This window comes from Pogona vitticeps, chromosome 1 (genome assembly GCF_051106095.1).
Source record: "Pogona vitticeps strain Pit_001003342236 chromosome 1, PviZW2.1, whole genome shotgun sequence".
Taxonomy (NCBI): Eukaryota; Metazoa; Chordata; class Lepidosauria; order Squamata; family Agamidae; genus Pogona; species Pogona vitticeps.
The window spans coordinates 3494910-3508347 of NC_135783.1; the positions used below are offsets into that span (position 1 = coordinate 3494910).

Genomic DNA, 13438 nt, shown 5'->3' on the forward strand with positions numbered 1-13438 from the left:
CCACAGCCTCGCTTCCTTTCATCTCAGCCTCTCCCAATCCTTGGCCAGGATCCTGTTGCTTAGCACACTGCTCCCAGACTGTGGAACTCCCTGCCACTGGAAGCCAGCCTGGCCCCATTTTTGCTGTCCTTCCGCAAGCAGGCGAAGAAGACCTTTCTCTTCAGGCAGGCTTTCCCTTATTGACTGGTGGCCTGAGTGGGGTTTGGGACTGTTGTGCTCAGTTCAAACTGTTCTTTTAAATGTGTTTTAGTATTGGTTTTACTTACTATTTTTAATAAAATACTTCTTTAAATCTTTCTTAAACTTTTATATATTTGTATACTTACTATTTTAATTTTTAAATATTGCCGAAGCAAATCTGACTGATGGTTGTTTGACTTTTTTGTGACTGCCTCCAATATTGGAGCACTCCTCACCTCCCAGAGTAATCAGCTCTATTGTCGTATATATTACAGTCATGCTGAATAGACGTTCACAAACAACTGGTCACTTCCCTGGGAGTGAAGTTGCAGCTGAAACCCGTGAGGAGGAGTTCCCAGTAGGCATCATAGGGTTGAATTATTAGCTGGCTATAAAATGTAACTTAAGAAATCCAATGAAAGAAAATATAATCAAGCAACCTCTTGGGATCACCAAAAAAATCCCCACTGATGCTGTTCAGTACCATGACGTAAGAACTGACCTGCAGCAATTTAAGCTGGACGACCTCCCCCCAGTGTGATGAGTAAAGGTTGACCAAGGCTTTGGAATTCCTGTCTTTAAGGATGATGTTTCTTCTTATCAACTGAGTCACCCAAGAGACTGCATCTAGTTCTGGGAGGATGACAAAGACCGGTTCTTGCCTTTCCCCTCCCACCAGCTTGACCTGTGACCTTCCTCTATTGTTTGGGTTCTGTCACTTCCCCTTCGGATCCAGTTTTTCCTGAAAGGCAGATCATTGACAAGTCAAAATCCAATCCAATCCCTCTTTCAAAAGCATGTTTCTTTCGCAATTGCCACGCAGCCCCCCCCCCCAGTCCTTTTAAAAGACCGAAATGGAAGGAAGCTCCTTTCCCAGATAGTTGGTGCAGCGCTGAAAGACAGCCCGAATCCTTCCAGCACACAAGGAACCAAACATGAGGACTTTTCCTTCGCTTTTCTGGGTTGGGCTCTTGCTCCTCTGGACGTCGACTCCAGGTGAGTGTGGCTTCACATCAGGGCCGGCCCTACCACTAAGAAGAGGGAGGCAACTGGCAGATACTGGTGGGTGGCAGCAGAAGCTTTCATTAGAACTCTTCCTCCCACACTGCACTTCTAACAACCCTATTTAGGCAGTTTCTCCCTTTAAAGTGTTTGTGTATCGGGGGGGGGGGGAAGAGAGATTTTAAAAAGATCCTCCTTCATGGTCCACCTTGTCTGGCCCTCTTGTGAGGGTCACACAGACAAGGGAAGAACAGAATTCAAATTCAAAACAAAATTTAATAAAGTTGCCATGTCGCCCGGCACTCCCAGTTTTTGCCGTTTCTCACAGAAAAGGCCGGAGGAATGGGAGGAAAAACCACCCACTTGGCGAAACTCAGCCTTAAGGAGAGCCAGCGCTGTGTGTGTGTGTGTTTAGTCGTTTAGTCGTGTCCGACTCTTCGTGACCCCATGGACCAGAGCACGCCAGGCCCTCCTGTCTTCCACTGCCTCCCGGAGTTGTGTCAGGTTCATGTTGGTTGCTTCGCAGACACTGTCCAGCCATCTCATCCTTGGTCGTCCCCTTCTCCTCTTGCCATCACACCTTCCTAACATCAAGGTTTTTTCCAAGGACTCTTTTCTTCTCATGAGATGGCCAAAGTACTGGAGCCTCAGCTTCAGGATCTGTCCTTCAAGTGAGCATTCAGGGTTGATTTCCTTTAGAACTGACAGGTTTGTTCTCCTTGCAGTCCAGGGGATTCTCAAGAGCCTCCTCCAGCACCACAATTCAAAGGCATCAATTCTTCGGCGGTCTGCTTTCTTTATGGTCCAGCTCTCACTTCCATACATCACGACAGGAAAAACCATAGCTTTGACTATTCGGACTTTTGTTGGCAAGGTGATGTCTCTGCTTTTCAAGATGCTGTCAAGATTTGTCATCGCTTTCCTCCCAAGAAGAAGGCGCCTTTTAATTTCAGGGCTGCTGTCTCCATCTGAAGTAATCATGGAGCCCAGGAAGATAAAATTTGACACTGCCTCCATATCTTCCCCTTCTATTTCCCAGGAGGTGATGGGACCAGTGGCCATGATCTTAGTTTTTTTGATGTTGAGTTTCAGACCGTTTTTTGCACTCTCCTCTTTCACTCTCATTACAAGGTTCTTTAATTCCTCCTCACTTTCTGCCATCAGAGTGGTATCATCTGCATATCGGAGGTTGTTGATATTTCTTCCGGCAATCTTAATTCCGTCTTGGGTTTCTTCCAGTCCAGCCTTCCGCATGATGTATTCTGCATATAAGTTAAATAAGCTGGGGGACAATATGCAGCCTTGCCGTACTCCCTTCCCAATTTTGAACCACTCAGTTGTTCCATGACCAGTTCTAACTGTTGCTCCTTCATGGATTGCTGCCTTGTCGTGGCGAAGGGGCTTGAGTAACTCAGAGAAACTATGGGCTATGCCGTGCAGGGACACCCAAGACGGACAGGACATAGTGGAGAGTTCCGACTAAACGCAATCTACCTGGAGTAGGAAATGGCAAGCCACTCCAGTATCTTTGCCAAGAACGCCCCATGATCAGAAACAAAAGGCTAAGAGCCAGCGCTACATTGTAGCAAAGATGAATCAGACCGGGAAACCCTCCCAGCAGGGAGTCCCGCCACTCAGCCAGCAGGGGGCGCCCGCCATCCTGGCCACGGAGCCCTGTCCTGCGGCGGAGGGGCGAACAGGATCCTCGGGGGATCCCCCGACCGGCCGCTCACGATCCCTGCTTCCTGCCTTGATTGGCTCGGCGGGAGAAGAGAAGAATCGGGAGTTTTGAGTCTGGAAAGCTGAGAGTTTGGATTTGGAAAGCGTGGTAGAATTTTCTGAATCTGAAAATCTTCTTTCCCCAGGACTAAGAATCAGGACACGACACCACTCCCGTGTCCTGTTTACAGGGGCACACCTGGATCATACTAAGCCCTGTTTTATTCCAATGCAAACAGTGATATCTGTCTCCCTTTGTTCAGCTAAAAACCCTTGTCTAGAATGCAAACCGGGACTGGTTTTATCCCCGCAGGCTGCACCTAATCGGCTCTTGTAAAGCTCCTTATCCCCGCTTTTTGTGAACCATGATTCTCACTACTAGACGCTCCGGATCCCCTTGGCATGAACCTTTATTTCCTTTGTATAAAGTTATTATTTCCTTCCCTGCCAACCCTTGTCCCTTTGTGCAAACCCTGAATTCCAGAGGCTGGCTCTGGAACTCAACACTCTGTTGGGGAATAAGAATAAGAAGAAGCTGCACATTTTATTTCTTTTAAGTGCCACATCACTGAAGTGTCTGGCCACGGATTCAGGGCTGGAGTTTAAAGAGATTGTGTGCCACCAAGTCCATTCTGATTTAGGGCAACCTTTTTTCAGGGGTTTTCATGTAGAGGAGACTCAGAAGTGGTTTCCCCTTCACTTCTTCTGGGGTTGCCCTGGGACTGTGTAGCTCGCCCAAGGCTACACCGGCTGGCTTTTCTCCTGGGAGGCGCTGTGAGGAATCGAACTCACAACTCCACATCCCTCATTTTCGCTGGTAATTAATTTCTCCTGGAGGTGGCCGTTTGTCTGCTGTTATTTCTTTCATTTAATTCATGCTTGCTGTTTTTTTCTCTTATTGTAAACTGTCCCGAGTAATTCACTGCACTAAGGTGGCAGTGTATAAATGGAATGGGATGGATGGATGGATGGATGGATGGATGGATGGATGGATGGATGGATGGATGGATGGATGGATGGATGGATGGATGGATGGATCGATCGATCGATCGATCGATCGATCGATCGATCGATCGATCGATCGATCGATCGATCGATAGATAGATAGATAGATAGATAGATAGATAGATAGATAGATAGATAGATAGATAGATAGATAGATAGATAGATAGATAGATAGATAGATAGATGGAAGCAGGTAATTATGATTCTTAAATGCATCCAGCAGACCTGCCAGCTGACACCTCTGCGGTGGGTATAACAGCTGCAAAGGGACATTTAGGAAACTGGCAATCTTCGTTAAAAATGCCAATGGAATTAGGGACAGAGTACCCTGCCTCTCCTAACACTGTAACCTTCCCACACCACAAACCACTGCTATTGCTTCTCAGCGGATGATCCCTGTCTTATGTCTCCGTTCAGGGCACGGCCGTGAGAGAGACACTCAGAAGTGTTATGAAGACAAAGGAATGTGTCACTCCACACTCTGTCCTGCTCAGAAGATCGAGAAGGGAACCTGCAATGGTGGCTCTCAACTCTGCTGCGTTGGTAAGTTGGTGCCCCTTGCAGGAGAGGGCCAACTTAGCCAGAATACTTGGCTAAGAAGATATACAGCAGGACCCCCTGATCTGCAGGACCAGTATCCACTGATTCATTTATCCATGGTCTAAAAATATTAAAAGAAAAATCCTAGGAAAAAAATATTTTGAAAGATGAAGATGGCCACTAGAGGAAGCCGGAGACCATGCGATGTATAATGTTCACTATTAAAATAATCATCATAATCCGTGTTTTTCAGCATCCACAGTGGCTTGGAATCAATCCCCCAGGGATAGGAGAGCATTACCGAACAAGACAAAATGTTCTCCTAAACTCCCTGTCCCTCTTGAATACACAGACAGACTCTCAATCGCTTGCAGCCCCCTCGGGGAGGTGTAGTCTTCCTGGGGAGGATGGGTAGTAAATTCATCCAGTAATATTTGGAATTACACTCAGCCCATCTAGAGGACATTTTGAGGATGAACAAGACGTAGCCAGAGGTAACACCGTCTCCCAGAGCAGCTGGCTTATAGATGCCTGCTATAGAGTTCCAACTCTGTTGTCTGCTGTCTAATTTTAACACCGATTCTTATAGAACCAGTGGGGTTTGCGTTTGGGATTAGGGCTGAAGGAGACTTGGGTTCTAGTCCCCTCTTGGCCGCGAAGATGACAGGGTGAATCTTGGGCCAGGTGCTCTGTCTCAGCCGGACTGATGGGACAGGGTTGTTTTTGGGATGGCGAATTAGGGAAGATCAGATAGATGGAGGAAAAGTAGGCTAAATGAAAATACATAATCATGTTGATTTCCATCACATATAGAAAGGATATTTGATTTTTGCAAGATTTCTACTCTCCCTACCCCCCACCCCCCAAAAACTGCTCTGTTGCAGAGTTTTGTATTTTTGGTTCCATTCCTCTAGCTGTGCAGCAGAAGTGCAGGGAGTCACAGAACAGAATAGCTTCAAGTTCCCAGGAGCAGGCCATCCCTTTTTCTCATTAACTGCCACTTATAATCTCCCAGGGTGGTCTAGTGCAGTGGTTCTTAACGTGGGCGATAATGCTCCCCAGGGGGCGATTTCATTTTTCAGGGGAGCGGTAGAACAAAAAGGGGTGGCATGGGGGCACTGGAGCAGAAGGGGGCGGTATGGGGGTGCTGGAGCAAGCCAAACCTGTTAAGATGGCTGCAGCCTTTTTACAGTGTGCATGAATATATATTTTCCTCCAATCTTAATTTAGTTTCAGAGTTTTCGTCTTGAAATTTTTAGTTCCTGCATTGTGGTTTGTTTTTATGCCCTTTTTATATTTCTTTTTGCGTCTTAAAATTCGCTTGCAACTAAATCATTAAATGTTACTTTTTGGGGGCATTTCATTTTCTTGGAATTGAATTTTGTTTTCAGGGGTCATTGGATTTAAGTGTCATAAATAAATAAATAAACAAACAAACAAATAAATAAATAAATAAAAAAGAAAGAAAGAAGGAAAGAAGGAAAGAAGGAAAGAAAGAAAGAAAGAAAGAAAGAAAGAAAGAAAGAAAGAAAGAAAGAAAGAAAGAAAGAAAGAAAGAAAGAAAGAAAGAAAGAAAGAAAAAGATTATCATCACCGTGGGGAGGGGGGCGATGATAACTTCCTCAAAGGCTCAAGGGGGCGTTTCTTTCAAAAGGGTTAAGAACCACTGGTCTAGTGCAGTGGTTCTTAACCTTTGTTACTCGGATGCTTTTGAACTGCAACTCCCAGAAACCCCAGTCAGGACAGTTGGTGGTGAAGGCTTCTGGGAGTTGCAGTCCAAAACTCCTGAGTAACCCAAGGTTAAGAACCAGTGGTCTAGTGGATAGAGTGAGAGACTAGGGAGAACAGGATTCATTTCTCCATTTGGCCATGAAATCTCACTGGGGGAGTAGAACTGGCAAAAGCACTCTTCAAATATCTCAGTTGCTTTGAAAGCTGTATTAGAGGGTGTGTTTTTTCTCTTAGAGGATTACACAAAAATGTAAATTATTGTGCTGTTCTGACTTGATGGCACAGAACGACAAAATTAACTGTCTCAATACCTCACTCTGAAATATTAGTTGGAGAAAGAATAAAAGGTTTTATTTACTTGCATTTGAACAGCCTACAATGACAGACTAAAGAGAGGGAGAAAAATCTCAGCAGAAAGGCGGGGCTCTCTTGGAATTCAAGGGCAGGGAAGAAATGATTGGTTAGTGCTGCAAAGATTGACAGTCACACCAGCCCAAGAAGGTCCCGCCCAGCCAATCTTACTAAAGGAAGTATGCGAGGTTGTAAAGACTCCAAGATGCTCTTATTCTCTTTCTCTCTTTTTCTTTCTTCTTTTGATAGACTGCCCTTCTCACTTCCTCTCCTATGAAGGCACTGGGGCTTACTGTCCTCCCAAACTTAGCTTCTGGACCTCTGTCAAAATTCTTCTTAGTCTCTGCTGGGGGAAAAGCTTCGAAATGCTGTGAGAAGGCTCAGAATTTGAAAGAGGCTGGATTGAGAACTGAGGCTTTCAAGGAAGAAAAGATCCACTTTCAAACGAAGGAGATGATCTCACCGAGCGTGGAGCTCGGGAGCACCATGGTCCAGCTGGAATACCAGTTTTCTCATCAGACAGCTTGGAAAGTCATGTTTGCCAGCTTGCAAAATAGACAGTCCCTAATTAGGAATAGACAATATGTAAATTTGTAAATAAAGTTGTTGTTATTGTTTAGTCATTAAGTCGTGTCCGACTCTTCGTGACCCCATGGACCAGAGCACGCCAGGCCCTCCTGTCTTCCACTGCCTCCCGGAGTTGGGTCAAATCCATGTTGGTCGCATCAGTGACCCTGTCCAACCGTCTCATCCTCTGTCGTCCCCTTCTCCTCTTGCCTTCACACTTTCCCAACATCAGGGTCTTCTCCAAGGAGTCTTCTCTTCTCATGAGATGGCCAAAGTCTTGGAGCCTCAGCTTCAGGATCTGTCCTTCCAGTGACCACTCAGGGTTGATTTCCTTCAGAATTGAGAAGTTTCTTCTCCTTGCGGTCCAGGGGACTCTCAAGAGTCTCCTCCAGCACCACAATTCAAAGGCATCAATTCTTCGGCAGTCAGCCAACTTTATGGTCCAGCTCTCACTTCCATACTGGAAAAACCAGTAAATAGAGTAGGATTCCCCTTATCCATGGGATCAGTATCCACTGATTCATTTATCCACAGTCTGAAAACATTAAAAATATTAAAAGAAAAATCCTAACCATATCCATTTCAAATGATGAAGTGACCAGAACGGGCCACTGGAGGGAGGCCAGAGACTGTGCTTCAGATCTTGGCTTTCTAAGTCAGCATGACCTCATTCTTGAGGATCAGAAGGTGAAAACCTGGGACCTGTGAGCAAAGCTTTGGGAAATCCCGTTGGAGGCCCATTCGTATCCCTCTCTTGGATCTAGAGCTAGATTGCTTTTTAAACCCACGTCTTTACCTGTTACTGGGTTTGAAAATTAGACCATCCTCATTATTGACTGCAGTGATGGAAAACTAGGTTCTCACATTACTTTCCGAAAAGATTCTCCTTATGGCAGTTTCCATAACCATCAGGCCCAGAACCCTTGTCAGTGAAATCAGGAACCACTGGATGGCTCAGTAGTTGAGGTCTGTGGCTGTGGAGCCAGAGGTTGGGAGTTTGATTCCGCCACGGGGCATCTCTGAGAATGGCTGGACTGGATGATCTCTAGGGGCCCCTTCCAGCTCTGCTGCTCAAAGATTATGAGCCAGCTGGATAGCTCAGGGATTCAGGTCTCTGCCTGCAGGGCTAGAGGTTGGGAGTTCGATTCCCCCACGGGGCCTCTCTGAGAGGGGCTGGACTGGATGATCCTTGGGGCTCCCTTCCAGCTCTGCTGTTCAAAGATTATGAGCCAACTGGATAGGTCAGGGCTACAGGTCTCTGCCTGCAGGGCTAGAGGTTGGGAGTTCGATTCCCCCACGGGGCCTCCCTGAGAGGGGCTGGACTGGATGATCCTTAGGGGCTAAGGCAAGGGCTTTATGCCAACATTTGACAGCCCTAGTTTTGCCTTTGAAAAGGGGGGGCCTGCAACTCCCACCGTTAGCCCTGCTAGTCGGTGGTATCCCTGCCTGGGGTAAGACCTGTTTGGTGGCTGATAATTTGGCCCAAAACAGCCCTCTTTATCAATGGGCTGGCTCACGTAGTAGCCTGCGGCCCCGTCTCAGCTGCCGGTGCGTGCATAGGATCATAGGAAAAGGACTCGCAGGAGTCCACCCAAGCACCCTGCGGCTGTCAGGCAGGTCTGGGTAATTTTCCTCAGGTAGGTCCTATCACACTGACAAGGTTGCGTAGGACCAGCCCTTTTTATTAGGTGTAGGAGCTTTGAGCTTTCTGCCACCACCGCCATCCTGCCCCACCTGGCATCGTTCTGAGCCATGGGCTACGGAGTGCTTTGTGCCTCCACATACACTTCACAGGTGTTGTGCTCCCTCAAATTCAGCTCCGGCAGCACAATGTTTGCAGATTCGACCAAACCAGCTGTTAACCCATTCGGCCTTCTCCGTTCTACAACTGTTGAGCCTGTGCTTGGTCAGGCCCATGCTAGGACAGTCTTCCCCTCTGATCGTCAGGAGGGCTTTCCTTATTCAGGAGATTGGGACTCCCAAGAGTCACAGGGAATGGAAGACTTTCCAACCAATCCTCTTACACCCCGCTCGGTTGTCACAGGTGGTCACACTCCTTTACTGTTAACAGATGAGGAGTTATTTGGTTGGCGTCGTTATTTGTTTTTGGCCGCCATGCAGCCACTTACTCCTCTGCCATGGGGGCTTATCATCACCGCTTATGGAGTTTGGTGCTGCCCACCCTGCTGTGATAAACGAGACGAGAGAGTAGACACTCTCCTCGGAGTGCCGTCCTCAGGTAGAACCTCCATAGAGGTACAAACTACCCCACCACCAATGCGCCCCCCCCAAAAAAAGAATACACCAGGGGACTGAGACCAGAGAGATGGAGACAAGCCTGCAAGGTCTGACAGGAGCCCCCCAAACGGAAGAAGAACTGGCGGGAAGAGGAGGAAGGGGGAGGTCCATGGCAGAGGCGGGAATGGGGATGATAAATAGAGAAGACGATCAAATCCCGGGTGGCTGGGAACTCATTTGGGTTGAAGACCCGTGGACCGGGAAATGGGAGCGGGTAAAGGCGCCTTGGGAGGAGGCTGATTATCAGGGGAGGAAGGGACTTCCTCAGCGCCCCTCTTACTGGGGAGAATCATGGGCAAGGGAGTGGAGGAGGCAGCTGAGAGAAGAAAGAGAGGCTGTGGAGCCAGAAGATGAAGAACAAAGAGCATGGTGGGCTGAGGAGGAGGAGGAGGAGGAGGATGTACTCCCAGGACTATGGGGACAGGTCACGGGTGAGAGAGACCCGGTATGGCGAGGACGACGAGGAGACCTCCCCGTTACTAAGGGAGAAAAGGATTTTCCCATACGTCTAATCAACAAAAAGACTTGAGATGAGCGAGAGCCCAATGGATCGGAATGGATCGGTTGCCACAGAGGGTGAGTTAAAGAATAACATTAATTCAAATAATTGTTTGGCTTAGCTAGCCAGTTCACCTATGTGTAGTTGCCTTCTACAATGAATTATGGATTTGGCTGCAGGCATTGTCTTTTCCTTCAGAAAAAGCAAAGGATTTTTAAAAAATTTAAATATGTGATGCTACGCATCAGTGACAGTCTACTATGATCTGTTTTTTTTTCCTCACTTCCTTTCCCCCTCTGCTGAGGAGTAGAGGAAGTGTTCAATTTGCTGATACCCCCCAAGTAGCTCGCTGATGAAGCCACTCCATCAGAAATGGAGAAATTCGAGCAGCAACTTAAATTTTGAAGGATTTGTATTCAGCATCTCTTCGGGTTAATATGTCCATCTTAACTGTGAGACGAACTAAATAATGCCCGTTCAGTGACTGCTTCCTTCTTAAAACTCTCTGGTGGATTCAAAAACGGTTAGTATTTTATGGTTTCTTTGACAGCCCTGTTAGGGGTCACTGGAGGTCAGCATTGCCTTAATGGTATATAAAAACAAGAAGAAAAACAAATCAGGAGCCCTAACTTGCTTTCTTTGTGCTTCTGAATCCATTCCCTATCACTGCAGGATGACCTGCTCTTCATCCATGGATTCCATCATCGCCCAGCGTGGTTCAGCCCCGTCCTCAACATGTTCTTCCCCAGAGCCTCTCCGTTCATCCCATCAGAGTCGTTTCCTTGCCTACAAGGACCAGGAGCTCCTAGAGTGGCACGTCCGAAAGAAACGTCAAGAGAAGGATGTGATACCTTCTTATCGGACTCCACCGAAGCCTCCAAAACGTCCTGTGTGCCCTATGTGAACCACAGGGCCCTCCATGAGAAGTAAGAAAGAAGCCGTGTTGGGATGGTTTTCTGGTGAAAAGGAAGATGATCGTGCCTGACAGGGCAGCTTGTGAGCTCAGAATGCACAGTTTATTTGCAAGAGGGAAATTACTTCCTAGACCCACTCCCGACCATCTTTCATTTGTGTTGCAGGAGACAATGAAGAAATTATAACCTTAACACTTTACCTTCTAGAGGAAGATTTATGGAACTTGCTTGAGGCGATAAGAAACGAAGAAATCGTAAATGCAAACATGTAAGTGATTTTATTTATGTATTTATTTATTTATTTATGTATTTATTTATTTATTTATTTATTTATTTATTTATTTATTTATTTGATTTATACCCCACCTATCTGTACTAGTCGTCCACTCTAGGCGTTAGCACCATGGAAACCCAGGAGGTGTCAGTGGTCCCCTCCGCCTATTTCCATCTGTGGCGGATGGCCCAGCTGCGTCCCTGTCTTGATAGCAGGGCCCTCACCACTCTCGTCCATGCACTTATAATCTCGAGGTCAGACCACTGTAATGCGCTCTACGTGGAGCTACCTTTGAGACTGATGTGGAAGCTTCAAATGGTGCAGAATGGGGGGGGGCAGACTTCTCAGTGGGGTGAGAAAACATCAACATATCTCTCCCACTCTGGCCGCCTTGCATTGGTTGCCCGTTCGTTTCCGCATTGATTTCAAAGTCTTAGTGACAACATATAAAGCCCTAAATGGTTTAGGACCTTGATACCTGGCAGAACGCCTCCTCTCACCTAGATCTACCCGTATCACTCGCTCTAGCCAGGAGGGGCGGCTGAGGAGCCGAATGCTGAGGGAGGCCCGGAAAGAAAAATCAAGAAACCGGGCCTTCTCGGCAGTGGCTCCCCGTCTTTGGAATAATCTCCCCTCCAAGATCCATGTGGCCCTTCCCTGGGTATTTTCAAAAGCCAACTTAAAACCTGGCTATTTAGGCAGGCCTTCCCTCCGGGTACCACTTAATTTATTTTTACCTTCCATCTTGAATGATTGTGCATTGCTGTGAAATTGTTATTATATCTTAATTGGTTTTGCTCTATTTGTTGTGAGCCACCCAGAGTAGACACAGTCTAGATGGGCAGGATACAAGCCCAATAAATAAATAAATAAATAAATAAATAAATAAATAAATAAATAAATAAATAAATAAATGAATAAATGAATGAATGAATGAATGAATGAATGAATGAATGAATGAATAAATAAATAAATAAATAAATAAATAAATTCTTATCTGTCAAGGTTGGGGTGTAGAACTTCATATCCTGCCGTTGAACATGGCTCTCTGGGTACCACCACACTACCATCCTTGGGTGCTTTCCTATTCTAAACAGATGCAAGGCCTTCACCTAAGGGGTCGTTACTGGCAAGAAAAGCTTTAGGCTTCATGGCAAGAGGCTGGTATTCGCAAACCGAAACATGGTTTCCCATAGGAATTCATGCACGGGGCAGTGCTATAAGCCTTCCAGGTGCAATGCATCCTGGGGCAACTTTCTTCGTACTGTATTGTGAAAAACATTCGTAAACCGAGACATTATTTTCAATGGATTTTCAGTCATAAACTGAAAATTACATTAACCGAGGCATTCGTAAACCGAGGCACCACTGCTAGAAGGTTGTCTGGTAAATGTCATTAAACAGGAACCCTTCATCTTTTAACAGTTTCTGCTCAGTTAAAACTATGTTTGAAAGAGGTTTCCTCTGAAACAACTGTGTCAACATTGATCAAAAATCACTTTCTAAACAGGCAGTAGCATTGTACAAGTTTTCCCTAAACCCACTGTGGAATTCATTGGTATTTAACTGACAGTCCTATCCTACTCTCCTTCATGGATTGCTGCCTTGTCGTGGCGAAGGGGCTTGAGTAACTCAGAGAAGCTATGGGCTATGCCGTGCAGGGACACCCAAGACGGACAGGACATAGTGGAGAGTTCCGACTAAACGCAATCCACCTGGAGTAGGAAATGGCAAGCCACTCCAGTATCTTTGCCAAGAACGCCCCATGATCAGAAACAAAAGGCTAAAAGATATGACGCTGGAAGATGGGCCCCTCAGGTCGGAAGGCGTCCAACATGCTACTGAGGAAGAGTGGAGGACAAGTACAAGTAGCTCCAGAGCTAATGAAGTGGTTGGGCCAAAGCCGAAAGGACGCTCAGCTGTGGACGTGCCTGGAAGTGAAAGGAAAATCCAATGCTGCAAAGAAAAATACTGCATAGGAACCTGGAATGTAAGATCTATGAACGTTGGGAAGCTGGAGGTGGTCAAACAGGAGATGGCAAGAATAAACATCAACATCCTGGGCATCAGTGAACTAAAATGGACAGGAATGGGCGAATTCAGCTCAGATGATTATCATATCTACTATTGTGGGCAAGAATCCCGTAGAAGGAATGGAGTAGCCCTCATAGTCAACAAAAGAGTGGGAAAAGCTGTAATGGGATACAATCTCAAAAATGATAGAATGATGTCAATACGAATCCAAGGCAGACCATTCAACATCACAATAATCCAAGTTTATGCACCAACCAGCATTGCTGAGGAGACTGAAATTGAACAATTCTATGAAGATTTACAACACCTTCTAGAACTGACACC

At 46.3% G+C, this 13438-nt stretch overlaps 1 long non-coding RNA gene across 3 annotated transcripts; it reads left to right on the top strand.

The window, feature by feature from the left end:
* The first annotated feature begins 849 nt into the window (after window positions 1-849).
* LOC140703196 (uncharacterized) lies at window positions 850-7155 on the top strand. Of its 3 annotated transcripts, XR_012082573.2 has the most exons (4): window positions 2833-3010; window positions 3559-3718; window positions 4324-4449; window positions 6778-7155. It is a non-coding gene; the product is annotated as an uncharacterized LOC140703196 (long non-coding RNA). The 3 variants fall into 3 exon arrangements; XR_013538684.1 differs by lacking the exons at window positions 2833-3010; window positions 3559-3718 and adding an exon at window positions 850-1176; XR_012082570.2 differs by having other exon boundaries at window positions 2833-3718.
* The last annotated feature ends 6283 nt before the right edge of the window (window positions 7156-13438 follow it).